Raw genomic sequence first — 10,267 nt, forward strand, 5'->3', positions numbered from 1 at the left:
CCTCACAGGTTTCTGTTTCGTCTCTAGTTTTGGTTGTGTCAGTATGGAGTTACCGACCTGTACATTTCTGTGTCTCCTGTTCTGTGCCTGCCCTTGGCCTGCAGAGGCCCCACTCCCTGGTTTGCCCTCAGCCACGCAGGGCAGAGCAGGGGCACCCCAAGCCGCGTGTCCTCAGAGCATCTCCTGCCTGAAACCACGCTTGGTTCTCAGCAGCTCTGGGCTAGACAGAACTGGGGGGCTTGATACCAGAGGCCAACCAACATTTTAGCATCGTTATACAAGCCAGCTTTTCTTCACAGCCTTAAATCTCTGTTTCTTCTTTCCTTTTATTATGCATTTAGCTAGCTGAAGGAAGACCGTGATGGGAGGCTGTTATGTTGCCTCGCTCCGCGTGTGCTTTATTAACATAAGGTAATGGGAATTCTGCACACCTCAGCAGCTCAAATGCTTTCAACGACAACCCCCCATCGAAGCAGGCAGCTGGCAACTAACGGGGAGGGTTTCACCCTCGGTCCCTACCTGAACCCGTCGTGGTCCTGCAGGCAGAGCTGGCTGGGTGGTGCTGTCCAGGCAAGCTGCCCTCGATGCCTCTCCTGGAGCTGCTGGAAATGCTGCTGTGCTACCTTCCCAGGAAATCACCTCAACACCAGTTAAACAATTTATAGCGAGGAAGGCTTAAAACGAGTTTAAAAATAAGTTAAATGTGTAGCAAATGTGGTCTTCAATTGATGCCCTAGATTTCCTCTCAAGGCAACAATTTATGTTTTTTTCTGCAAGCCCCAAAGGTCATTTGGGTAACATTAAAAGTGAAGTTTTTCATGTGCAAGGAAATTGAATTTTCAAAGGAACTCATAAACCTCCCCGAGGAGCCGCCTTGCCTCCCGCAGCGCTGTGCTCCCAGGGTGCGACTTCACCCATCTCCTGTGTCACTGGCGTGGAAGTATTGTCATAGCTGATGCTTCTGGGGAAAGCTCGTGCTCTGTGCTCCACACACTCTGGCAGTGCCATTGACAAGGAGGCTTGCCTGGGTGTTTGGGAGTGCTGCCGAACCTTCCGTAAGCACAACCCCAGAAGCGAAGCGAAGGCTTGCTGGAGGACAGGACAGGACAGGACAGGACGGGCGCTTTCCATACTGGATTTCATGAGCAGCTGAGCACTCGCCTGTCATTGCAGGCGACGCTGTCGCTGTTCCAGGCTTCTGCTGTTTTAAATTACACGCACAACAGGCCCCCATCTCTGCCAAGAGTGCCAAATGATCACAAATAAACTTTTACACCGCAGCTTACGCCTTCAAGCTGCCAGGCAGGCGGGGATGGCTGCAGCATCCCTGCCTTGGTGCGGCTCCCCTCGGGGACAGCTGGCACCGGGCTCACCTCCTGCCCGGGGCAGGGACAGGAGCGTGGCCTTGGGGACCCATGGGGACACCTCACAGCCCCCCCGGAGCTGCTGGCACCAGGTGCAATTATCCCGTAACAGCACGGGCTGCGTGCCGAGCTTCAGCACGGGGTCCTGTGGAGTTTGTCCTGTTCAAGGGCTGCTCATTAGGAGCTAAATCCTAATCTCCATCTTTGGCCCCAGAGGTTTGTTTTGTGGTACTACTGGGAGAATTTTGGGAATGCCACAAAACTTCATGGTTTCGTAGGGTAACGACTGGTAGTTTGTGTTTGTTTTAAAATTCATGCTTCTAGATGACGCTATGCTGAGAAATGCCAGCTTCATTAAAAAAAAAAAAAAAAAAAGGCTTGATTTCTTCTGATTGCCGAGAAAAGCTTAAAAGGCATAAACCCAATGGACCTAAAACCTATACGGCAAACAAAAAGGAAACAAAACAACAGCCACTAAAATCCTGCAATCTGATGTCTTCATTTCTAGACAGTTTTCACAACATTTACAATGTTGGAATGAGAATAACGCCGAGATGGGAATTAAAAGAAATAAAAACTGGGTACTCCTCCCCAATGCTCCTGCCCCAGTGGCCTTAAAAATGATCACGGGAATAAAGGAGATTTCCACCACTTAAACCATCTGAAGGGGCTGGGCAGGGCACTTTGGACAACACCAAACCAACCCGGCTCTGGGCGCCCTGCCCCGCGTGTCACGGTGTTCTTTCTCTGCAGCAGACATCCCAGCATTAAGCTGCTTAACGTCCCCAGTGTGTGCATAATCCATTACCCCAAACTATGCTGCTGGACTCTAACACCTCTTCCTATAAAGTCATGTAATTATAAAAGAAAAGGGCCTTGGCAGGTGAGGATCTGCTGCCCTGTGATCCAGCAGTAATAGCTCCTAGCCCATGTGAGATTGAAACGAGTCTGTAAAAATAGCACCGGTCAGCTGGAATTTTGGGGAGAGGTGATTATTGCTGAGCACTCCTTTGTGAGTTAAATAGAGAAGGAGGCTTTGCAGTTTGCATCTGGTGCCAACAGGTTTCTTCGCTCAGCTGGCACTCCTTGTTGGCGAGGTGAAACACCGCTGGGTTTTCTCTTCGCCTGCTTTGTCAGACACGGGGCAGTTATCTGCAACATGGCACGAGCGGGCTGGGTTTGTTCAGAAAGGTGCCAGAGCTGCACATGCAAATTGCCAGCGAGCAACTGGGTAAGCCAATGACCAATTACATCCAGAACTGGTGATTTGCATAATGCACTCCCAATTACGCATGCAGATAGAATAATTGCGTGCACAAATGGTGTAAGTGATTGCAGGTGCAAAAGTGTGTCTGCAGGCTCGTGGGGGGGCTGCAAACCCCAGCTCCGTGCGAGCAGCGATTGCACCAGTCCCCGTGGCGCTGGCACACAGCACCCCAGAATTAAAGTCTTTGTTTTGACCCGGAGGCATCGTTTTACCTGCTGATTGCAACTGCATTGTTCCGAGGCAATAAACCAGCTCCTCGATAGCACCGCTTCTCGGGGCTCCCCCTTCCTTCCCCGGGCAGGCGCCTACCTCTGGGTGGCTTTGTGTGGGCGGCTCTATAGCGAGGAGCTAGAACGACACCAGGCAGTGTTTTTAAAGCAGGTCAGTCACTTCGCACACCATTCCATCTCACTTCTCTAATGTATTATTAATTGCGAAGCTTTTTCCTTGTGGTTGATGTATCTTTTCCCAGCTGAACTGCTGCGTGAATGTTTCATGAGGAGGGACTCGGAGCTCATTTCATCATTTTGCTAGGAACCCCCCCAAAGCTTCTTAGAAAGCCAGAGCGCCTTAAAGAAAATCAGGGAGTTTAATTGCAAGCCTGGCATTTGTGTTTACTCCACGGGTAAAAGCGGCAACACGCAGAGCGCAAATCCCATTTCCACTGGATTCCCATCACGTGCTAGTGGAGGACCAGCCATGAAGGCTTCCCGCTGCATCTTCTGGCACGAGGTGTGATGGCCACGAGGCTCAGAAGAAGCAGTACCGTGTAGGAATTTGCAGTTCCTACTTCCTTCCCAGGGAGGAAGGCTGGACACGTGTAGATGTGCCGCGTTTTGCTTAAGTTCTGTTGACAAAATGAAGTCAGCCGTGGAGGTGCAGCTTCTCATAAGGCCGTGGTTTGGAGGTGCCGTAGGGAAGGTCGCTCAGGTTTCTTGCATGTATAAATGAAGAGCGCTCCTGAGAGGGCACTGGCAAAGATGCTGTGGTCTCAAGGCGATGGGAGAGCTGCTCGGGAGGCTGTAGGAAGGAGCGAGGCCCGGCCAGGCTGCGCTCCGTGCCCACACCTCAACCTGCGCCTGGGCCGCGGGTGCCCGAGGGGCTGCAGGCACAGAGCCTGAGAACTGCATTTCACACGGCTTAGCCTGAGCTGCTACTAACACTAAGATAAATATAATTTAAATTCACTTTGACCTTAGGTGGCAGCTGTGACAAAGCGCGGCGTGTCTGAGACCTGGGGACAGTCACCGGGCGCTGCCAAACGCCGCGCTGCAGCCGCGACCTCTGCATCGCGCTGGAGCCAGGAGGAGCTCCCCGGTCCCAGCGTGTGAACCGCAGCTCACCCCGCTGCAACGCGACTTCAGGAGCTATTACCATCACAGGGAATATTTAAAAGGGTGTAGAAGCTACGAGCAAAATATTTATTTTACACACTCGTCTGCATTTAATCCATAAATCTGTCTGCTCCGATAGTGTTTTACTGGTGTAGATGAGGCAAGTAAGCTGAGATCATAGCAGACGTCCTATAAGGCTTTACAGAAAATCATTGCTTTTTAATCCCTTTATCCCTGTTATTTCCTACCACTGTGAAAATCCAGCGGCAGGGGAAGCCGGCCCGCTGCAGGACAGAGGCGTGGTGTGTGGTGCTAAGCAGGCAGAAATCCTCCTGTGCTAACGCCCCGAGCACGTTACAGATGGCAGCGTCCGTGCCGTGTGTCCTACAGAAATAAGAAGAGCGGGTCCATACTCGGCGGGGTCCTGCACATCTTTGGGCTTCCCTCTCTGCGTGTGGTGTGCGTGGATTTCCGTACAGCACGGGAGGAAGACTGCGGTGAGGGCGAGGCATTGTAGGGTGCCGTGTTTGGGGAAGGGGATCCTGACAAATTGCTGTGTGTGGCTTACAGGGGAAAGGACCCATGTCAAGACAGGCTGGCAAGGGTGTCACTGTGGGCAATGATGGCAGTGGTTTCTCCCCATGTGAGTCCCGCTGCCACCAGCTGGGATGGAGCCTGGGAGACCCCCCCAGCTCCTTGGTCACCTTCTTCATGCCATGGCTCCAGGCATCAGCACTGCTGGCATCCGGCCCTGCTGACCCCAGGAGTCCTGTACCTGCCCCACATCCTCGTCTTCTGCAACACGCACTTGTTGCTACTCACTTCTGCTGCTTATTTATGCCATTTATTAATTCATGCCCTTTAGTTCAGGGCTGCAAGCTGTAGCTGATTAACGTCTGCATGACACTCCTCTGTTTTATTAACCATGGAGGAACAAAGGCTTTCCAGCCTCCTTCTGCTCTCGTCCTGGTGAAAAGGGTCATGATTTTCATGTCCCAGGCTCAGTCCTGTGCCTGCTGCTCGGTGCCTGGGGACGTTGGGCTGCAACCCAAGTGCCACTGCGGGGCCACAACCCCAGGTGGGTAGGGTGGGGTACACTGGTCTTGTAATCTGGGGCAAGAGGAAATAGGGAGCATGAAGGCAGCATCAATTTCAGATCTTGCCAGCAAAAATAGAGGTTCTTTCAGCCAGAATGACTTAAATCCATGGTTCATTTCTCTGCTGTTCCTGGCATTCAGTAGAAATTGGGCACGAGTGACCGGCTCTCGGGCTGCTCACACCTGACTCTAAAAGCATCTGCCAGAGGACCCCACTTTGTACCCAACCCATGAGCAGTTTCCTGGTTATTTTGCTAAATAAATAGCAAAATAACGGGCACTGTACAAATGGCGGAGTCGCAGGATGAGGCCTCCAAGCAGCACGCCCCTGAGCAAGGTTTGGGTACCCAGCGCGTTGGGAGAGCAGTGCCTGGCACACGGGCACTTGGCAAAATCTGGCAATGTGCTGTGCCAAAACAAAGCTGGTTTGCTTTGAAAATACACACAAGGACCCCAATGGCTTCGCGGAGAGATATTTGCCCTTGGATGCCAGAGCACAGCCATGGTGAAACAAGGTAGAATAGTAAATATAAGGGAAAACTCAACTTTTCTATGGATTTTTTGTGTGTAAGTGGCCGTAGCAGAGCATTATGGCTGTCTCCTAAGGGCTGCTGGGCTGGCTGTAAGAGCAGCTTCGATGGAGCCTGCTCCTATAGCATCTAATTGGCTTCGTATCTATCAAACACTAAAAGCCTTTCTTTAAAGTTGGGGGTTTGTTTTTAAATCAAATAGATTTATTCGTGATGTCTTGGGCACATTATTGCAGTAACCTCATCCTTGGACCAAAGCGTTGGCAGAACACACACATCTGTAATGAGGACTGTGTGTTCTGGGGAGGTTTTATTACAACAGAAGATGAACAAGTACATCGGGAAGAAAGGGGAGAAAGGGAGAAGACTACTTTTTTGGCAAGGCTTTGTACTACAATTCTCATTTCTCTGCTTGCAGCTGCCTTTGGGCACACGTTTCAGTGACTTGCTATATTGTGCTTTACTGTTGATGCTTCCCAAATTTGCTTTTTGGTGAAACAGACATTGTGCAGGTTCCCCATAAAAATGACTGATTTGGGTTTTACCAAGAACTCTGGCACTTCTCCATTGTAAGAAAGAATTACATTATTTTGAGACAATTATCAAGATGGGAGTAGTGAAACAAACATTTAAAATGTCCAGTTTAAGTCCCTCTCTTCCTCCGAATGAGCTCCTGTGAGCAGCATTTTTAGAAGTTCAGAAATGAAAGCTTCCTGAAGGAAATATATTTCCCTGTGGGACTGCACAGCTTTCAGTCCTGCGTCTGTGCGAAGGTAAGAGAGCTCTGTTTTCATTCACTATTGATGAGATGTGCGTTCACATTGCCAAGTGACCATAGGATTCTGTGCTTTTAAGAATCTGCAAATGAGACGAAGCTCATTATTTTTTAATGTAAAAAGGATTATTGAGATCTTGTGACATGATATGCGACCTCGGAGATGTGTCTTGCTGTAGAATATGTACCGAGGCTTTTCCTTTAGGAAGACAATAAAGTACACGCAGCATTTTCCAGTCACTCTGTTCAGCATTCAGAGGTATTTATTAGAAATAGCACTTAAGGGGCTTTTTTGTTGTTTAATTGCAGACCATGAGTTGTAGGAAATCACCCTCCTCTTTGTGTGAGTCTTATTTACTGTGCTGAGATAAATGCAGGGGGATGTTTCAAAATAAAGCCTCGTTGTTACCAGCACAAGGGTTGTTCTCATGGTCCTAAGGGAAAGCTAAGGCTGGTAATCAAGTAATCCCCCGTTAATGTTTCCTCCAGAAGAAATTAGGATTTCCTTTGTAGGATTAAGTCATTGGGTGTCACACCACGGCCCTGCTCTGACAGCGACACGCACCTGGGAGGTTCTGGAGCTGGAAACGTCAGCGCGTGCGGCTGGGGCGTTGGTGAGCCTCTGCCCAGGGCTGTGGTGTGTGTGTAGTATCCTCGGAGGAAAACCAGTGAGAGAACTGCAAAAAGAGACACTAAACCCGCTCGTGGACACCAAAAGGTGCAATATGCAACACGGGGGGAACCTGCTGGCTGTGCTGCCTGCCGAGGCTGGCGGCTGTGGTGCCCTGCGCTGCTCCCCGGGGTGGCGCTGAGCGTGATGCTCATCCCAAACCCGCCTGGCCCTGGGCACCCAAATGCTTTCCATTTCTATTGCCAGTGCTGTTGTCTCTAGATCCCGCAGATGGGAATCCCTCTCATTATTGTGGTCGCCGTGCAGGTTGCTCTGAAGCAGGTTTGTCACGTGGAGTTGTACAAAGGGCTGTGGGTGGAGGGCTGCTCGAACGCACACCCGAGTGTCTGCTGTGCTCCTCTGTGCCCACGGGTGCGGTTCCCGGTGGTGCTCCCGTCTCTGTCATTAACACAGCCCTGCAGAACAAATTCAGGAATGACAGGAGTGAGGGGGTTTATGAGGGAAGACATTCTGAACGTCGTTGTTAACCAGGAAAGCCAGATTGGCAGTACTGCCTGTCACTGCACAGACACAGGTCCTTGGTTCTGCACACTCAAGTAGCCCCTATTTAAAATGACTCGTTAATAATTAATAGATTCTCACAGCAGGCTGCAGAATAACTGAGGCATGAGGAAGGATGAGCATGAGGAAGCATGGCTGGTGCTATTCCTTGCAGGTATTTTTGGGCCCACACTTCCATCTCTGCTTCAGGACTGGGTGCCAGGGTCCCCACCTGCAGTCCTGAGCTGCCTCGAGCAGGGAACCCCAAACCCTGCCCCGCTCATCCCCGAGGGCTCACCGCCACCCCCACGGTCCCGGCTGGCTGTGCTTGAAACACAACTGCCTCCACTTGACTCTCTGCCTTGATGTCTGGTTACTTTGCTGATGAAAGCTCGGAGCCTGTTGCATGTGGGTTTTAGGCATGACTTGGACGTTGTTCAAGCCTGAGACAGGAGTGTCAACGGGTAGAAAAGGCGTTACGCTCTCAGGAGAAGGTACCAGATCACCAGCGTGCTGCAGACAGCTCAAGCTATTACAGAAAACAGCAAATTAAGAGGAAAATTTCACAGCTTTGCTGAACAGGGGAAGCATCCAAGGATCTGCAGGAGATCCCGAAACAATGCGGGAGAGGGGAGCAGGCCAGCTGAGACATCCCCTCGGCACGGCACTTCGCTGCTTCATTTCTGGAACCAGAAAGGCTTCAAGTAAGGCAGGATTTCTCAACATGCCCTTTGGGATTTAGGTGACGTGCTCGCAGGGCCCTCGGGCACTTATATCCCCTCGGTGCCTTTTAAAACCCCGGACTAATTTCCTTCACTCGGGTTCTCTCTGGAGCTCACGCTCCACGAATGCAGTAATTGCAAGCATTTGTTTTGAGCCATACAAGCCTGAGCTCCACGGCAAGTTTTATTTACTGCAATTATATCTGGCAGATCATTTCTAATAAACTCGGGAAAATGATAAACCGCTCACTAAATTCATGAACAGAAAAATAGGGCAAATTGATCAAATAAGCTGTTTCCCACGTAATCAAAAATTACCATGTGCATAACATTTTGGCGTAGGAATAGCTGCGATGGAAGCATAAAGGCAAGCAGGAACCTGCTAGAGGCATCTGTGCAGAGCTTTTAAATTTTGGTTGCCTTCTAGAGAAGAGCCTGAGACTGTTTTAGTCTAAGAGGAGTTACCCCTTGCTGCTGGGGGAGCCACAGGCTCCTGTGCACGTACCTGGACCTTCCTGCTGGGCGGTTTTGAGATGCAGCCCTGGAAAGGTGCAGCCCCCCTCCTGCCCTCCTGGTTGTTGACCGAAGGGCAGCAGAGGAAACTTCTTTTCCTTTCAGCACATAAAAGGAAACCAGACAAAGTGCTCCGGGTAAAACCTGGGAGATTTGTTCCACGTCTCATTTACTGCATGCGCGATGGCACCGAATCTAAATTTCAAATAGCTGAAATCAGGTATTGGGTCTTTCTAAAATGAGCTTTTAATAATTATTGAGCTTTTTTGTCTCTGCCGTGCTGCTTAATTTACATTAAAAATGTGAATTTCATCTGAAATCCTCAATCTAGCAGCGTTAACACCTCTCTGAGATAAGTAAACGCTTGCTACAAATTAGGCCTGGGCTTGGATGCTGCAGCTGATTAACATCACATAAGGACAATTAACAGCGTTTTTAGGAGAGGATAGGAAGAAATTATCATATGCAGTTGAAGCTATAAAGAGAATTCTAGGGAGGTATGTAATTAGGCAAATCAGGACAGGGCAGTGGCTCCAACACTGATACCCTGACGCGATGTGTGTGTGGGTTCCTGACGGACCCTATAGGTTCTGTAATGGCTGTAGCCATCCATCTCCTCTGCGAGATATATTTACAAATCAATTTAAATGTCAGATTCATGCAATATTAACATCGCACCGATTCCGAATGGGCTGCCACCACCAGGAAAGTTAATGAGAGCTTCCCTGCCTGAGCCCTGAATTTCTGTCTCATTTGAATTTGGATAAGGGGAAAACAGAGCTCGGGGAATGAGAGCATACATTTTGCTGGTTTAACGAAAGCTTCGGGCGGGGCTGGATCCGTTAGGTTTTCACACTAACATCTATCTGCGTTCATTCGGATGCCAGTTCTAAAAACTGCTCCTGTGGCAGTGGTCGAGGAGCTGCCACAGGGCTCGGAAAGCAAAGCAAAATGGCAGGAACGGAGCCTTCCCGTTTTCCAGCTTAAAACACCGCTACGTACGACCTCGTGTCACTTTATCCTTCATTATCAATCATCATCGGAGGGCTGAGGGAAGCTTTATCTAGAGCTGGCGTTGTGAGGGATGGCAGCACATGGAGAATAGGAAGGGCTGCGTATCGCTCGTGGAAAATGCTCTGCTCTGAAACCTCCGCTGCGCTCCCCAGGCTCCGCGCTAAGCCTGGATAGAGACTGATGGTGCTCAGAGGCTTGTATTTTCCTCGTCGTCGGGAATAATGGGAACCAGATGTGACAGGCTGCGGGCTGGAAATTATCCATCAAGCGGCATCTCCGGCTGCCTCCCGTGGCTCCTCGGCTTTGCAATCTCAGTCGTGGTCCCGGCTGTCTGCTCGGGAGTGGGGCAGGTCCCGAGCTTTGTCCTTGCAGGGGTTGGAGCATCCCCTGTGCCTGCTCCATCCAGTGCCAGCTCTGGATGGAGCCCTCAGCGCTGGGTGCAGAGCAGGGTGAGGCCCCGCAGTGCTGTTTGCTGCACCG

This window comes from Anas acuta, chromosome 11 (genome assembly GCF_963932015.1).
Source record: "Anas acuta chromosome 11, bAnaAcu1.1, whole genome shotgun sequence".
NCBI lineage: Eukaryota > Metazoa > Chordata > Aves > Anseriformes > Anatidae > Anas > Anas acuta.